The 17,899-nt window shown below is 40.0% G+C and overlaps 1 non-coding gene across 1 annotated transcript; it reads right to left on the bottom strand.

The window, feature by feature from the left end:
* Positions 1–8,896: 8,896 nt before the first annotated feature.
* Positions 8,897–9,004, bottom strand: LOC130942670 (small nucleolar RNA R71). The gene has a single exon (XR_009071234.1). It is a non-coding gene; the product is annotated as a small nucleolar RNA R71 (small nucleolar RNA).
* Between the last annotated feature and the right edge of the window lie 8,895 nt (positions 9,005–17,899).

The raw sequence follows: 17,899 nt of genomic DNA, 5'->3' as shown, positions 1-17,899 counted from the left end.
ATATTCCCTAGTGGGTCTCGCCTTTTTCTAATGGAGCTCTCTTACAAAGATGAAAATGATGCCTTTATATAGGCTTTACAAAGTGAAAAATGAAAATGAAATTAAAACAAATTAAAAATAAAAATCCTAATTTAATTGATCCATGTGCCTTTGAGTGATGATGTGGGCTTAGCTTGCTTTGGATTTGAGGAGAAATGGATTTGGTTGGCCTTGATTCAATTTGGAGAGGAATTGAATTTAAATGGAATTTTGGTTGATTTTTGGTCCATGACACTTCCAGGAGGCTGCCCTGCCCTTGTGGAGGGCAGGGCAGAAAATTAGTGCTTGGTGCATGAGATTGGTGCGGCGTTGTGCGAGCTTGGCGCGGCAATGTGCGCAGAAGTTGCTTCTTGGTGCGCAAGGTGCTGCCCTGCCCGCGCCAAGGGCAGGGCAGGAAAAGTTGGTGCTGCCAGGGACGAGTCATGGTGCGCGCCTAAAGCTTGGCTTCCTAGAGGTCTTGTGTTCGAAACTTGGTGGAGGAAGTTGTTGCAATTTTTCCTTGAATTTTCATGAATAAAACACGACATTGCCCTCCAAGAGGGCATTCTGCCCTCCTTGAGGGCAGACTTCCTTGGTTTCCTTGTGTCTCCCTCTTCGAGCCTTGATGGAAGCATTTTGGTGTATTTTTGCTTATTTTTGGCCCTTAAAGATGCCTCTCGTTCCTGCCTCAATTGTACGCCAAATATGGATTGTTATATATCGTTGGAAAGCTCTGAATGTCAGCTTTCCAACGCAACTGAAAGCACATCAATTGGACGTCTGTAGCTCAAGTTATAGCCATTTGAAGGAGGCATGGTCATGCTGTGAGCGCCCAGATTTTAACTTAGCGAAAATTTTGCTTCCAATCCTTAATGTGCATCACGATCCTGCCCTTGGCAAGGGCAGGGCAGAATCGTGCTGGCTGCTTCCTTCCTTGATTTGGTCATGGGCCACGCTTTTAAAAGCGTGGCCTAAGGCTCCAAAGTGTACCCCAACTTCAAAGTGTACCCCAAAGCTCTTTTTTTCTCCTTTTTTGTGCTTCTTTGCTTCTTTTTCTTCTTATTTCCTACAAGATTTATAAAATTAAAATATCAAGAAAATATATCATTTAAGTACAAAAAGCATTCAATATTTAAGCACAAATCATCAATTTCTTGTTTGAAAAAGCATAGAAAATGGGTATATGATGACATGTCATCACAGCCCCTGGGTGAGCTTTGTCCAAGTTGTCCCTAAGAAAGGTGGCATGACAGTGATTCATAATGAAAAAAATGAACTGGTTCCTACAAGAACAGTTACAGGGTGGCGTATGTGCATTGATTATAGAAGGCTCAATACAGCCACCAGAAAGGATCATTTTCCTTTACCATTCATAGACCAGATGCTAGAAAGACTAGCAGGTCATGAATACTACTGCTTCCTGGATGGATATTCAGGTTATAATCAAATTGCAGTAGATCCCCAGGATCAGGAGAAAACGGCATTCACCTGCCCATCCGGAGTATTTGCATACAGAAGGATGCCATTTGGCCTGTGCAATGCACCTGCAACTTTTCAGAGGTGCATGCTCTCAATTTTCTCTGATATGGTGGAAAAATTCCTGGAAGTCTTCATGGATGACTTTTCAGAATTTGGAGACTCATTCAGCTCCTGCCTTAACCACTTAGCACTTGTTCTGAAAAGATGCCAAGAGACTAACCTGGTTTTAAACTGGGAAAAGTGTCACTTTATGGTGACTGAAGGAATTGTCCTTGGGCACAAAATCTCGAACAAGGGAATAGAGGTGGACCAAGCTAAGGTAGAGGTAATTGAAAAATTGCCACCACCTGCCAATGTTAAGGCAATCAGAAGCTTTCTGGGGCATGCAGGATTCTATAGGAGGTTTATAAAGGATTTTTCAAAAATCGCTAAACCTCTGAGCAACCTGCTAGCCACTGACACGCCATTTATCTTTGATAAAGAGTGTCTGCAGGCATTTGAGACTCTGAAAGCTAAATTGGTTACAGCACCAATCATCTCTGCACCAAACTGGACATTACCATTTGAATTGATGTGTGATGCCAGTGACCATGCCATTGGTGCAGTGTTGGGACAAAGGCATGACAAGCTTCTGCACGTCATTTACTATGCCAGCCGTGTTCTAAATGACGCACAGAAGAATTACACAACCACAGACAAAGAGCTACTTGCAGTGGTTTACGCCATTGACAAATTTAGATCCTATTTAGCAGGATCAAAAGTGATTGTGTACACTGATCATGCTGCTCTTAAATATCTACTCACAAAGCAGGATTCAAAACCCAGACTTATAAGATGGGTGTTGCTTCTGCAAGAGTTTGATATAGAAATAAGAGACAGAAAAGGGACAGAAAATCAAGTAGCAGATCACCTGTCCCGAATAGAACCAGTGGAAGGGGCGTCCCCCCCTCTCACTGAGATCTCTGAAACCTTTCCGGATGAGCAACTGTTTGCCATCCAGGAAGTGCCGTGGTTTGCAGATATTGCAAACTACAAGGCAGTGAGATTCATACCCAAAGAGTACAGTAGACAGCAATCAAAGAAGCTGATCACAGATGCAAAGTATTATCTTTGGGATGAACCGTATCTCTTTAAGAGATGTGCAGACGGAGTAATCCGTAGATGTGTGCCTAAAGAAGAAGCACAGAAGATCCTTTGGCATTGCCATGGATCACAGTATGGAGGACATTTTGGAAGTGAGCGAACAGCCACAAGAGTCCTCCAAAGTGGCTTCTACTGGCCTACTCTCTATAAAGACTCCCGAGCGTTTGTGCTTAATTGTAACAGTTGCCAAAGATCTGGCAATCTACCTCACAGTTATGCCATGCCTCAACAAGGGATCTTGGAGATTAAGTTGTTTGACGTATGGGGCATTGACTTCATGGGACCTTTCCCACCATCATACTCAAACACTTATATTCTGGTGGCAGTGGATTATGTATCCAAATGGGTGGAGGCTATTGCAACACCCACCAATGACACTAAAACAGTGTTAAAATTCCTCCAGAAACACATCTTCAGCAGATTTGGTATCCCTAGAGTGTTAATCAGTGATGGGGGCACTCATTTCTGCAATAAACAGCTTTACTCTGCTCTGGTGCGTTATGGAGTTAGCCACAGGGTAGCTACTCCATATCACCCACAGACTAATGGGCAAGCTGAAGTCTCAAATAGAGAACTCAAAAGAATCCTGGAACGGACTGTAATTAACCGTAGAAAGGATTGGGCAAGGAGCTTGGATGATGCTCTGTGGGCATACAGAACAGCATTCAAGACTCCTATAGGGACCTCCCCATACCAGCTTGTGTATGGAAAGGCATGTCACTTGCCAGTGGAACTGGAACATAAGGCCTACTGGGCAACCAGATTCCTAAACCTTGATGCCAAATTAGCTGGAGAAAAACGATTGCTTCAGTTAAATGAGCTAGAGGAATTTAGACTCAATGCTTTCGAGAATGCAAAGATTTATAAAGAGAAAGCGAAAAGATGGCATGATAAGAAATTGTCATCCAGAGTCTTCGAGCCGGGGCAGAAAGTCCTGCTATTTAATTCTAGGCTCAAATTATTCCCCGGGAAATTAAAATCCCGGTGGAGAGGTCCATATGTCATTACAAGTGTATCACCATATGGATACGTAGAACTTCAGGATAATGACTCTAACAAAAAGTTCATTGTTAATGGACAGAGAATTAAACATTATCTTGAAAGTAACTTCGAGCAAGAATGCTCAAAACTGAGACTTGATTAGAGCTCAGTAGTAGTCCAGCTAAAGACAATAAAGAAGCGCTTGCTAGGAGGCAACCCAGCCATTTACAAAGTTTATTTATTAATTAAATAAATTTCCTTTTTTTTACAGGTATGTGTCCAAGTATCTTCAAAGGGTAAAAATAGCAATTGATTGAATTCACAGAGTTACAGGGAAATTTGGAAGCTCACTGGCGTGAAAAAGCCAGTAAGAAACATTTTGGGCGTTGAACGCCCAAAAGAAGCACCCACTGGGCGTTCAACGCCAGTAAGGGTAGCCATCTGGGCGTTAAACGCCAGAAAGGAGCATCTTCTGGGCGTTGAACGCCAGAAAGAAACACCTTCTGGGCATTTAACGCCAGATTGTTAGCATCCTGGGCGTCCAGAAAAACGCCCAGTGACAAAGGACTTCCTGGCGTTCAACGCCAGAAAGAAGCATCAGCTGGGCGTTGAACGCCCAGGAGAAGCAGCATTTGGGCGTTAAACGCCCAAAACATGCATCGTTTGGGCGTTTAACGCCAGGATGGTGGGGAGGAGGTAAAATTCGTTTTTCTTTACAATTTTTCTAAATTTTTATGTTTCAATTCATGATTTCTTGCATAAACATGTTTCAAAATGTCATTATTCAAAATCAAATTAGTTTTCTAAGAACCCTAATTTCTAAAATCCCTTTTTCAAAAATATCAAATGTATCTTAATTTATAAACACAAATCTTTTTCCAATCCAATTCTTTTTCAAATATTTTTAATTTCTTCTCATATCTTTTTCAACTCATCTTATCTTTTTTCGAAACTGCCTCTCCTTCTACTCCTCTCCTTTCCTTTCTTTTGCTTGAGGACAAGCAACCCTCTAAGTTTGGTGTGATTTGCCATGATCACTGAGTTAAAACTCATTAAGATCATGGCACCTAAGAGAACAGGAAGAGCAAGGATGTGAACTTAAGGGAGCTGAAGCGTCAGAAATTAATTCTTGAAGGCACCCCACAGACTAGAGGAACATCCACTTCCCAAAATACAGGTTGTTAAGTTCTAATTCTAGCTTTAACTCTATGATAGTATTATTATAGGATTTTACCTTAGAAGTTATATAGGAGTAGTAGTAATTAGCATATCTATTTTGGCTTTATTTCCAATTAAGTTATAACTTATTTTTCTCATCATCATCAAACATGAATAAAATAGTAGATTTGTAGAATAAAGAGGCAATTTAATTTTTTCGAGTTCTTAATAAGGAAAATTCTAATTATTTATATGTGGTGGCAATACTTTTTGTCTTCTGAATGAATGCTTGAACAGTGCATATTTTTTATATTGAATTTTATGAATGTTAAAATTGTTGGCTCCTGAAAGAATGATGAACAAGAGAAATGTTATTGATGATCTGAAAAATCATGAAATTGATTCTTGAAGCAAGAAAAAGCAGTGAAAAAAAAAATTTTGCGAAAAAAAAATAATATTTGGATCAAAAGGAATAAAAGCCAAATAGCCCTTAAAACCAAAAGGCAAGGGTGAAAAGGATCCAAGGCTTTGAGCATTAATGGATAGGAGGGCCCAAGGAAATAAATCCAGGCCTAAGCGGCTAAATCAAGCTGTCCCTAACCATGTGCTTGTGGCATGCAGGTCCAAGTGAAGAGCTTGAGACTGAGTGGTTAAAGTCGTGATCCAAAGCAAAAGAGTGTGCTTAAGAACTCTGGACACCTCTAATTGGGGACTCTAGCAAAGCTGAGTCACAATCTGAAAAGGTTCACCCAATTATGTGTCTGTGGCATTTATGTATCCGGTGGTAATACTGGAAAACAAAGTGCTTAGGGCCACGGCCAAGACTCATAAAGTAGCTGTGTTCAAGAATCAACATACTAAACTAGGAGAATCAATAATACTATCTGAATTTTGAGTTCCTATGGATGCCAACCATCCTGACCTCCCTGCACTCGAAATGGATTTTCTGGAGCTACAGGAGTCCAATTGGCGCGCTCTCAACGGCTTTGGAAAGTAGACATCCAGGGCTTTCCAGCAATATATAATAGTCCATACTTTGCGCGAAGATAGACGACGTAACTTGGCGTTGAACGCCAAGTTCATGCTGCTGTCTGGAGTTAAACGCCAGAAAAACGTCATGATCCGGAGTTGAACGCCCAAAACACGTCATAACCTGGAGTTTAACGCCAAGAAAGGCCTCTACTCGTGGATAGCTTTAGTCTCAGCCCCAGCACACACCAAGTGGGCCCCAGAAGTGGATTTCTGCACCAATTATCTTAGTTTACTCATATTCTGTAAACCTAGGTTACTAGTTTACTATTTAAACAACTTTTACAGACATTTCTTGTACCTCATGACATTTTTCAGATCTGAATTACATACTTTTGACGGCATGAGTCTCTAAACTCCATTGTTGGGGGTGAGGAGCTCTGCAGCGTTTCAATGATTTAATACAATTCCTTTGTTTTCCATTCAAACACGCTTGTTCTTATCTAAGACGTTTATTTGCGCTTAATTATGAAGAAGGTGATGATCCGTGACACTCATCACCTTCCTCAATCCATGAACGTGTGCCTGACAACCACCTCCGTTCTATATCAGACTGAATGAATATCTCTTAGATTCCTTAATCAGAATCTTCGTGGTATAAGCCGGATTGATGGCAGCATTCATGAGAATCCGGAAAGTCTAAACCTTGTCTGTGGTATTCCGAGTAGGATTCCGGGATTGAATGACTGTGACGTGCTTCAAACTCCTGAGGGCTGGGCGTTAGTGACAGACGCAAAAGAATCAATGGATTCTATTCCAACCTGATTGAGAACCGACAGATGATTAGCCGTGCTGTGACAGAGCATAGGAACATTTTCACTGAGAGGATGGGAAGTAGCCATTGACAACGGTGACACCCTACATAGAGCTTGCCATGGAAGGAGCCTTGCGTGTATTGAAGGATTTCAAGGAAGAGTTGAAGTCAAAGGACAAAGCATCTCCAAAACTCCAACATATTCCCCATTACTGCACAACAAGTAACGCTGTTATTCCCTTTTATTTTTATAATCAAATATTGTAATTTCACTTTTAATCCTATTGGCTTCCTGACTAAGATTAATAAAATAAACATTGATTGCTTCAAGCCAATAATCTCCGTGGGATCGACCCTTACTCACGTAAGGTATTACTTGGACGACCCAGTGCACTTGCTGGTTAGTTGTGCGAATCACAAATTCGTGCACCAGTTCTTAAGAATGAATTCTAGTGTTTCATGATGATCTGTTGAAATCTGGCTGGCTGAGAAGCCATGTCTAATCTTATTGGACCGAGGTTTCAACTAATCATCACAATAGCTTGTTGATTTCTATCAATCTTGCTATTGGAGCAATGATCTGCTAAGGCTTGGCTGGCCATTGGCCATGTCTAGTGTTTTGGACCGAAGCTTTCTTTGAAAGCTTGTCTGGCTGTGAAGCCATGTCTAATTCCTGGACCGGAGTCTTAGACTAACATTGCAATGATTCCTGGAATCCAAATTAAGAATTCTGAAACCTTTATTTTCCATTTTCATATAATTTTCGAAAAAAGCACAAAAAAAATTTCAAAATCATAAAAACCAAAAATATTTTATGTTTCTTGTTTGAGTCTAGTGTCTAATTTTAAGTTTGGTGTCTTGCATGCATTGTTTATTTAACCTTGGTTCTATTTTCAAGTCAATAGTACAGGGAACTGAAGATTCAGAACATGCAGCAGAGGAATTGCACAGAAAAAGCTGGGCGTTCAAAACGCCCAGTGAAGAAGGACAGACTGGCGTTTAAACGCCAGCCAGGGTACCTGGTTGGGCGTTTAATGCCCAAAAAGGTAGTGCATTGGGCGTTAAACGCCAGAATGTGCACCATTCTGGGCGTTTAACGCCAGGATGGCACAAGGGGGAGGATTTTGTTTTTCAAATCAATTTTTTTTCAAGTTTTCAAAGTTTTTCAAAATCAAATCTTTTTCAAATCAAATCTTTTCAATCAAATGTTTTCAAAATCAATTTCTTTCCTTTTTCAAAGATACTTGCTAACAATTAATGATTTGATTGAACAATTCAAGTATGTTGCCTTTTCTGTTGAGAAAGGTTTAATGTTTGAATCATATCTTTTCTTGTTAGGCAAGTCATAATCAAATCTTTTTAAAATTGTTTTCAAATCATATCTTTTCAATCATATCTTTTTAAAACCATAACTTTTCAATCAAATCTTTTTAATCACATCTTTTTCAAAACAGTTTTTAATCATATCTTTTTTATTTCTAATTTCACATCTTTTTCAAAAATTACTTGATCTCTTTCTCACTCTTGATTTTCGAAAATCAAATTAAAGTTTTTCAAAATGTTTTTAAAATCTTTTTTTTTTAATTAATTTTCGAAAATTCTCTTCCTCTCTTCTCACATCCTTCTATTTATGGAGTACCACTCCTCCTCAATGCACTAATTCGAACTATATCCCACTAAGTTCGAATTCTTCTCCTTCTTCCTTCTATTTTTCTGTTCTTCTGACACCTCAAGGAATCTCTATACTGTGACATAGAGGATTCCACATTTTCTTGTTCTCTTCTCTCTCATATGAGCAGGAACAAAGACAAAGGCATTCTTGTTGAAGCTGACCCTGAACCTGAAAGGACCTTGAAGCGAAAACTAAGAGAAGCTAAGGCACAACTCTCTGTAGAGGACCTAACAGAAATCTTCAAAGAAGAAGAACCCATGGCAGCCGAAAATAACAACAATGCCAACAATGCAAGGAAGGTGCTGGGTGACTTTACTGCACCTACTCCCGACTTCTATGGGAGAAGCATCTCTATCCCTGCCATTGGAGCAAACAACTTTGAGCTTAAGCCTCAATTAGTTTCTCTAATGCAACAGAATTGCAAGTTCCATGGACTTCCACTGGAAGATCCTCATCAGTTCTTAGCTGAATTCTTGCAAATCTGTGACACTGTCAAGACTAATGGGGTTGACCCTGAGGTCTACAGACTTATGCTATTCCCTTTTGCTGTAAGAGACAGAGCTAGGATATGGTTGGACTCACAACCTAAAGAAAGCCTGAACTCTTGGGAAAAGCTAGTCAATGCCTTCTTGGCAAAGTTCTTTCCACCTCAAAAATTGAGTAAGCTTAGAGTGGAAGTCCAAACCTTCAGACAGAAGGATGGAGAATCCCTCTATGAAGCTTGGGAAAGATACAAACAATTAATCAGAAAGTGTCCCTCAGACATGCTTTCTGAATGGAGCATCATAGGTATTTTCTATGATGGTCTCTCTGAACTGTCCAAGATGTCTTTGGATAGCTCTGCTGGAGGATCTCTTCATTTGAAGAAGACGCCTACAGAAGCTCAAGAGCTAATTGAAATGGTTGCAAATAACCAATTCATGTACACTTCTGAAAGGAATCCTGTGAACAATGGGACTAGTCAGAAGAAAGGAGTTCTTGAGATTGATACTCTGAATGCCATTCTGGCTCAGAACAAGATATTGACTCAACAAGTCAATTTGATTTCTCAAAGTCTGTCTGGAATGCAAAATGCACCAAGCAGTACTAAGGATGCTTCATCTGAAGAAGAAGCTTATGATCCTGAGAACCCTTCAATGGAAGAGGTGAATTACCTAGGAGAACCCTATGGAAACACCTATAATTCTTCATGGAGAAATCACCCAAATTTCTCATGGAAGGATCAACAGAGACCTCAACAAGGTTTCAACAACAATAATGGTGGAAGAAACAGGTTTAGCAATAGCAATCCTTTTCCATCATCTTCTCAGCAACAGACAGAGAATTCTAAGCAGAACCCCTCTGACTTAGCAACCATGGTCTCTGATCTAATCAAAACCACTCAAAGTTTCATGATTGAAACAAGGTCCTCCATTAGAAATTTGGAGGCACAAGTGGGACAGCTGAGCAAGAAAGTTACTAAACTCCCTCCAAGTACTCTCCCAAGCAATACAGAAGAAAATCTAAAAGGAGAGTGCAAGGCCATAAACATGGCCGAATCTGGAGAGTAAAGAGAGGAAGTGAACGCCACTGAGGAAGACCTCAATGGGCGTGCACTAGCCTCCACAGAGTTCCCCAAATGAGGAACCATGGGAATCTGAGGCTCAAAATGAGACCATAGAGATTCCATTGGACTTACTTCTGCCATTCATGAGCTCTGATGAGTATTCTTCCTCTGAAGAGGATGAGTATGTCACTGAAGAGCAAGTTGCTAAATACCTTGGAGCAATCATGAAGCTAAATGACAAGTTATTTGGAAATGAGACTTGGGAGGATGAACCCCCTTTGCTCACCAAAGAACTGGATAACTTGTCTAGGCAGAAATTACCTCAAAAGAGACAAGATCCTGGGAAGTTTTCAATACCTTGTACCATAGGCACCATGACCTTCAAGAAGGCTCTGTGTGACTTAGGGTCAAGTGTAAACCTCATGCCTCTCTCTGTAATGGAGAAGCTAGGGATCTTTGAGGTGCAAGCTGCAAGAATCTCACTAGAGATGGCAGACAATTCAAGAAAACAAGCTCATGGACTTGTAGAGGATGTTTTGGTGAAGATTGAAGACCATTACATCCCTGCTGATTTCATAGTCCTAGAGACTGGGAAGTGCATGGATGAAACCATCATCCTTGGCAGACCCTTCCTAGCCACAGCAAAGGATGTGATTGATGTTGATGGAGGTGAACTGATCATTCAAGCGAATGAAGAATCCTTTGTGTTTAAGGCGCAAGGATGTCCCTCTGTCACCATGGAGAGGAAGCATGAAGAGCTTCTCTCAAATCAGAGTCAAACAGAGCCCCCACAGACAAACTCTAAGTTTGGTGTTGGGAGGCCACAACCAAACTCTAAGTTTGGTGTTGAACCCCCACATTCAAACTCTAAGTTTGGTGTTGGGAGGTTCCAACATTGCTCTGAGTATCTGTGAGGCTCCATGAGAGCCCTCTGTCAAGCTACTGACATTAAAGAAGCGCTTGTTGGGAGGCAACCCAATGTTATATTTTATCTATTTTCTTTTGTTATTTTATGTTTTTTGTAGGTTGATGATCATAAGAAGTCACAAAATCAATTGAAAAAGCAAAAACAGAATGAAAAACAGGAAGAAAAATAGCACACCCTGGAGAAAGAACTTACTGGCGTTTAAACGCCAGTAAGGCTAGCAGGTGGGCGTTTAACGCCCAGTCTGGCACCATTCCAGGCGTTTAACGCCAGAAAGGGGCACCAGACTGGCGTTAAACGCCAGGAAAGGGCAAGAACCTGGCGTCAAACGCCATAAATGGGCACCAGCCCGGCGTTTAACGCCAGAATTGGCTCAAAACGTGATTTTGCATGCCATTTAGTGCAGGGATGACTTTTCCTTGACACCACAGGATCTGTGGACCCCACAAGATCCCCATGAACCCCCCCTCTCCTATATAAACCCTTCTTCACTCCTTCATTTTCACACAACCTAAACAACACTTCTCCCCCTCTTTGGCCGAACACAAAGCCACTCCCTTCTTCCTCATTTCTTCTTCTTCTACTCTCTTCTTTCTTCTTTTGCTCGAGGACGAGCAAACCTTTTAAGTTTTGTGTGGTAAAAGTGTTGCTTTTTCATTTTTCCATAACCATTTATGGCATCCAAGGCCGGAGAAACCTCTAGAAAGAGGAAAGGGAAGGCAAAAGCTTCCACCTCCGAGTCATGGGAGATGGAGAGATTCATCTCAAGGGTGCATCAAGACCACTTCTATGAAGTTATGGCCTTGAAGAAGGTGATCCCCGAGGTCCCTTTCTCACTCAAAAAGAGTGAATATCCGAAGATCCGACATGAGATCCGAAGAAGAGGTTGGGAAGTTCTCACCAACCCCATTCAATAAGTCGGAATCTTGATGGTTCAAGAGTTCTATGCCAATGCATGGATCACCAAGAACCATGATCAAAGTATGAACCCGGATCCAAGGAATTGACTTACTATGGTTTGGGGGAAATACTTGGATTTTAGTCCGGAAAATGTGAGGTTGGCATTCAACTTGCCTATGATGCAAGGAGATGAACATCCTTACACTAGAAGGGTCAACTTTGATCAAAGGTTGGACCAAGTCCTCACTGACATTTGTGAAGAGGGCGCCCAATGGAAGAGAGATTCAAGAGGGAAGTCGGTTCAATTAAGAAGGCATGACCTCAAACCCGTGGCTAGAGGATGGTTGGAGTTTATCCAACGCTCAATCATTCCCACTAGCAACCGGTCCGAAGTTACTCTAGATCGGGCCATCATGATCCATAGCATCATGATTGGAGAAGAAGTGGAAGTTCATGAGGTTATAGCCCAAGAACTCTATAAGGTGGCGGACAAGTCTTCTACCTTGGCAAGGTTAGCCTTTCCTCATCTCATTTGTCACCTCTGTTATTCAGTTGGAGTTGACATAGAAGGAGACACCCCCATTGATGAGGATAAGCCCATCACTAAGAAAAGGATGGAGCAAACAAGAGACTCCTCTCATCATGAGATCCCTGAGATACCTCAAGGGATGCACTTTCCTCCACAAGACTATTGGGAGCAAATTAACACCTCCCTAGGAGAATTGAGTTCCAACATGGGACAACTAAGGGTGGAGCATCAAGAACACTCCATCATCCTCCATGAAATTAGAGAAGATCAAAGACTCATGAGGGAGGAGCAACAAAGACAAGGAAGAGACATTGAGGAGCTCAAGCACTCCATAAGACCTTCAAGAGGAAGAACAAGCCGCCATCACTAAGGTGGACCCGTTCTTTGATCTCCTTGTTCTTTATTTTCTTGTTTTTCGAAAATTGTGCTTTATGTTTATCTATGTTTGTGTCTTATGATCATTAGTGTCTTAGTGTCTATGCCTTAAAGTTATGAATGTCCTATGAATCCATCACCTTTCTTAAATAAATAATGTTCTTAATTGAAAAGGGAAGAATTGCATGAATTTTGAATTTTATAACAGTTTAATTATTTTGATGTGGTGGCAACACTTTTGTTTTCTGAATGTATGCTTGAACAGTGCATATGTCTTTTGAATTTGTGGTTCATGAATATTGGCTCTTGAAAGAATGATGAAAAAGGAGACATGTTACTGAGGATCTGAAAAATCATAAAAATGGTTCTTGAAGCAAGAAAAAGCAGTGAATACAAAAAAAAAACGAAAAAGAAAGAGAAAAAGAAAGAGAAAGAAATAAAGTTGTGATCCAAGGCAAAAAAAGTGTGCTTAAGAACCCTGGACACCTCTAATTGGGGACTCTAGCAAAGCTGAGTCACAATCTGAAAAGGTTCACCCAATTATGTGTCTGTGGCATGTATGTATCCGGTGGTAATACTGGAAGACAGAGTGCTTTGGGCCACGGCCAAGACTCATAAAGTAGCTGTGTTCAAGAATCATCATACTTAACTAGGAGAATCAATGACACTATCCGGATTCTGAGTTCCTAAAGAAGCCAATCATTCTGAATTACAAAGGATAAAGTGAGATGCCAAAACTCTTCAGAGGCAAAAAGCTAAAAGCCCCGCTCATCTAATTGATACTGATCTTCATAGATGTTTTTGGAATTCATTGCATATTCTCCTCTTTTTATCTTATTTGATTTTCAGTTGCTTGAGGACAAGCAACAATTTAAGTTTGGTGTTGTGATGAGCGGATAATTTATACGCTTTTTGGCATTGTTTTTAGTATGTTTTTAGTAGTTTTGGTTGAGTTTTTAGTATATTTTTATTAGTTTTTAGTTAAAATTCACTTTTCTGGACTTTACTATGAGTTTGTGTGTTTTTCTGTGATTTCAGGTATTTTCTGGCTGAAATTGAGGGACCTGAGCAAAAATCTGATTCAGAGACTGAAAAGGACTGCAGATGCTGTTGGATTCTGACCTCCCTGCACTCGAAGTGGATTTTCTGGAACTACAGAAGCCCAATTGGCGCGCTCTTAACGGCGTTGGAAAGTAGACATCCTGGGCTTTCCAGCAATATATGATAGTTCATACTTTTCCCAAGATTTGATGGCCCAAACCGGCGTTCAAAGTCACCCTCAGAAATCCCAGCGTTAAACGCCGGAACTGGCACCTAAATGGGAGTTAAACGCCCAAACTGGCATGAAAGCTAGCGTTTAACTCCAAGAAGAGTCTCTACACGAAAATGCTTCAATGCTCAGCCCAAGCACACACCAAGTGGGCCCGGAAGTGGATTTTTATGTCATTTACTCATCTTTGTACACCTTAGGCTACTAGTTTTCTATAAGTAGGACCTTTTACTATTGTATTTGAATAATCTGATCTTTGGAACCTTTTTCTTGAGATCTTTTGATCACTTTGGGAGGCTGGCCATTCGGCCATGCCTAGACCTTGTTCTTATGTATTTTCAACGGTGGAGTTTCTACACACCATAGATTAAGGTGTGGAGCTCTGCTGTACCTCGAGTATTAATGCAATTACTATTGTTCTTCTATTCAATTCCGCTTGTTCTTTGTCCAAGATATCACTTGTTCTTCAATTTGATGAATGTGATGATCCGTGACACTCATCATCATTCTCACCTATGAACAAAGTGACTGACAACCACTCTTGTTCTACAAGCAATCAAGGCTCTAGTGTTTATCTCTTGGATTCCTGATACACGATGCATGGTTGATCGCCTGACAACCGAGTGCTCGCCTGACAACCGAGCCAGCCATTCCGTGAGATCAGAGTCTTCGTGGTATAGGCAAGAACTGATGGCGGCATTCAAGAGAATCCGGAAGGTCTAACCTTGTCTGTGGTATTCTGAGTAGGATTCAATGATTGAATGACTGTGACGTGCTTCAAACTCCTAGCAGGCGGGGCGTTAGTGACAGACGCAAAAGAATCACTGGATTCTATTCCGGCCTGAACGAGAACCGACAGATGGATAGCCGTGCTGTGACAGGGTGCGTTGAACATTTCCACTGAGAGGATGGGAGGTAGCCACTGACAACGGTGAAACCCTTGCATAAGCTTGCCATGGAAAGGAGTAAGAAGGATTGGATGAAGACAGTAGGAAAGCAGAGAGACGGAAGGGAAGGCATCTTCATACGCTTATCTGAAGCTCTCACCAATGATATACATAAGTACCTCTATCTTTATCTTTTATGTTTTATTCATTCATCATCTATACCCATTTGAGTCTGCCTGACTAAGATTTACAAGGTGACCATAGCTTGCTTCATACCAACAATCTCCGTGGGATCGACCCTTACTCGCGTAAGGTTTATTACTTGGACGACCCAGTGCACTTGCTGGTTAGTTGTGCGAAGTTGTGTTTATGCCATGGTATTGAGCACCAAGTTTTTGGAGCCATTACTAGGGATTATTCGAGTTGTAGTGATCACAATTTCGTGCACCACATCTCCTCTCCTTGTTGGAGAGTTTCTTCCATCTGCATGTCAGCATTTTGCTTTTCAACCTATTTCTCTTCTATTCTCTCCACTTCTCTCATAGCCTCCGAGAGAGCATCTGGATCTAAGATTCAATTTCTGTTTGCTTCAGATTAGGAGGTTCCTCCATTTGAGAAGGTGATTATGGTGTTTCATTAATAACCTTTGTTGGGAGTAGGCTATTTGGGGTTTGGTCCTTCTAATTCTCTTGGAAGTAGGTTTTTGGTTGAGATAAGCTAGTAGTGTTGATTGTTGTGGATATGGGCTTGGATCCAAGTGAAGCATTCATGTTAGAGGAAGGGGATGAAATTAAAAATGGGCTAAGAGTAGGTATATTTTGGTTAATTGTTGCTGGTTGTGTTTTTTTCTCTATAAATTGGGCTTTTTGGGTTGCAGAGTTGTTGTTCTGGGTTTTTGGGCTCAAAATGGGTTTGGTTGTATTGCGGGTATCAGCATAGTGGGTCGCATTAGAAATTCCTTGAGTAGTACGCTCCTTTTTGCCTAGGTCATATTCCTTCTGGATTAGTTGATCTCCTTTCGTTGGAACATTCTCATTCTCTAACTCTTCATTTTGCAGTACATCGAATCTGGTATTCCCTCTACTAACCTGTCCTTTTCCTCCACCATTCCCCTTACTACTTGAACTCTCTCTTGCTTTCACATTTCTTCAGCCACGTGTAGGGCATTGAATCAACATCCACGACCCAAAGACTACTGTTGTTTCAGAAATTACCTCTTTATCCTTGTTATTTTTTTGTTAGACCACATTGCACCTTTCTTCTACCTTTTGCATTGGTTCAATAGCTACTGCATTACCCTGATTCATGGCTACCTGAGCTTTTTTCTTCTCTGGACAGTTCTCCTTTTCATGTCCCACTCTTCTACACTCGAAGCAGACTTGGTGTAGTCTCTCATATTCAATAGTATGATTAATTCCATTGATTTGGTATTGCGACACAAAGGGCTTGTCTAAATCAATTTCCACACAAATTCTCACAAACTTTCCTCTTGAGATTTCTGCTGTATTAAGGTCAATTTTCAACGTTCTTCCAACTATGTTGCCAATTTTTTCCAAAATAGTTCTGTTGTAATATTCAATAGCCAATCCTGGAAGACGAACCCAAGCTACTATTCTATCTATCGTAGCATTCTTTAGATCAAAATCTGGTTTCCATAGTCTTATTGTAAGATAATGATCTAAAAGTTTCCAAGGACCTTTTGTGAGCGCGAAATCCAGGTCTTTAGAGTTGAAAAACCTTTCCAGAAAAAAAATCAGAGTCCAGATTGATGACTTCTAAACTTCCTCTTTTTCCCCGCACTATTTCAAGCCTTCTCTTCATAGCTTGCAAAAAGATTCTTCTTCCCATAAGCTTGACAATGAGGGAATCCCACCATTCCTTCCTAATTTCTCTTTTAATGATTTCACCAATAACCAAGTTGCAGATACCATTGGGTAGCTTTTTTATGACTATTTTCTCATTATCTTCACTTTTCTCTTGGTCTGGAGCATATTCCTCATCAACATCCCTTCTTTCTAGAGCAGGGTCAGCTTGATCACTTTTGCCAGTTTTCACAATACTTGCAAAAGTTCTCCTTCCGCATTCTTTCTCTCGGCCGTCTGTTCCCATACTTACCACTACTTCTATGTTGACTCCTTCAACTCCTGTATCCATCACTACTTCATCTTCAATCATCCATTCCTCAACCCTCGGCAGAATGGCTATTTCTCCAGAGAACTTTCCACCTTCTCCAGTCTGCTTCACTTTCTTTCCTTTTCTTATTTTTTTAGTATATCCATTGAACGGGCTTTTTTAGCATCAATCATATTGTGAAGCATAGCAATGCATTTTAACAATAAGTTTGTGCACACAAGATTTTGTTTAATAGTCATTATGTATGTCTTGTAACAAATGTATTTTGGGTTAAGATTTGGTTAGGACAAGCAGTGAATAAAATTCTTAGTATTGTGTGTGTGAATATGAGGTAAGTAAATTTGTATGCCTAATATTAAAAATTGTCTAATCCATTTAACTAATAGAAACATTCATTTCGAAATCTTTTAATATAATGATGCAATTATATTTACAATGACTAATTTTTGTTTGGTTATTTTTTGATGTTATAACATAGCAAAATAGAATGAAAAAAAAAAGAATAAATTTTGCTCGGACCTTATGATTAGACTATATTATATACAATAATTCTCTATTTACAAAAATATTCCAATAAAAAAAGAGAATTGCTGGTTCAATTTTCCACTTTAATGACAGAAAAAAAAAAAGATTGATCAAATTCTACATACTTAGTTGATATTAAATAAAAAGTATCTAATGAATTGTGAATTTAATATATCTATTTAACAAAAGGATGGATATTTTATCTAACTTGTAACTAGTAATTGGTAATTAGATTGTATCACCCAACCTTTATTTTTTTGAGTAAATGGTTAAATTTATCCCTAAAAGATCACTCATTTTTTAAATTGGTCTCCGAAATTTTTTTTTATCAAATTTGTATTTTAAATATTTTAAATTAATCGCATTAGTCCTTCAACAAGTTTTTTTATTGACAGCGTCAAAATTTATTAATATGGCATGTTAAATGATACTACAACACATACATAGGAGTCTTAATTAACTATTAATATGATAAGTTTATGAAATTAGATCAAATCAAAATCTAATTGAAGGAAGAGCTTGAGGCATTGGAATCTCTTAATTTGGAGTTTATTTGATCTAATTTCATAAACTTA

This window comes from Arachis stenosperma, chromosome 7 (assembly GCF_014773155.1).
Source record: "Arachis stenosperma cultivar V10309 chromosome 7, arast.V10309.gnm1.PFL2, whole genome shotgun sequence".
NCBI lineage: Eukaryota > Viridiplantae > Streptophyta > Magnoliopsida > Fabales > Fabaceae > Arachis > Arachis stenosperma.
This window is presented reverse-complemented; position numbering and strand designations above follow the sequence as displayed.